Here is a 639-nt window from a genome sequence, read left to right as displayed (position 1 = left end):
GTTATAATCATATTAACAACAACAAGTATTCTTTGTCACATTTTGGTTGCAGATTCTTACAATCACAAATATATTATTCATAAATGTAATAGTCAAAAACGATCGTTAAATTAAGAGAATACATGAAATAGTGCTCTATTTGCTTTCTTTTCATTCACGTTATCTTTTTCTTCATCTGTATCTTCTTCGTCGTTACCTCTCGCTTCGTCATCCCCCTTGTGTACAATAATTAAACCTATAAATAGTTCTATGTTCAACAGCCAGTGGTATAGTAAAGTATACCTTTGAGGTACCTACGTAGTTTCTTTCAGTGATACCAAATACAATACTGACGACAGACGCGTAATTGCCTACGCACGTGGCTTTACGCGGTCGTCAGTCCATCGTGTCAGGTATTGTATTTATATATATATGTATTTATATTTATATTTATGTATTTATATATTTATATATATTTATATTTATATATATGTGTGTGTTTATATTTATGTATTTATATTCATATATCTATATTTATATTTATGTAGGGAATCGGCGTTTTAATGCTTCGACGTTTATGAGAATAGGAGATTTAGAATCGTTTGTCGGTTGGATAATGGGTATAGCTCGGTAAGCTTCGATCGAACAACGAATTTAATT

The sequence above is a fragment of the Ceratina calcarata genome, unplaced genomic scaffold (genome assembly GCF_001652005.2).
Source record: "Ceratina calcarata isolate Rehan_Ccalc_2016 unplaced genomic scaffold, ASM165200v1 scaffold546.2, whole genome shotgun sequence".
NCBI classification, from domain to species: Eukaryota; Metazoa; Arthropoda; class Insecta; order Hymenoptera; family Apidae; genus Ceratina; species Ceratina calcarata.
This window is presented reverse-complemented; position numbering follows the sequence as displayed.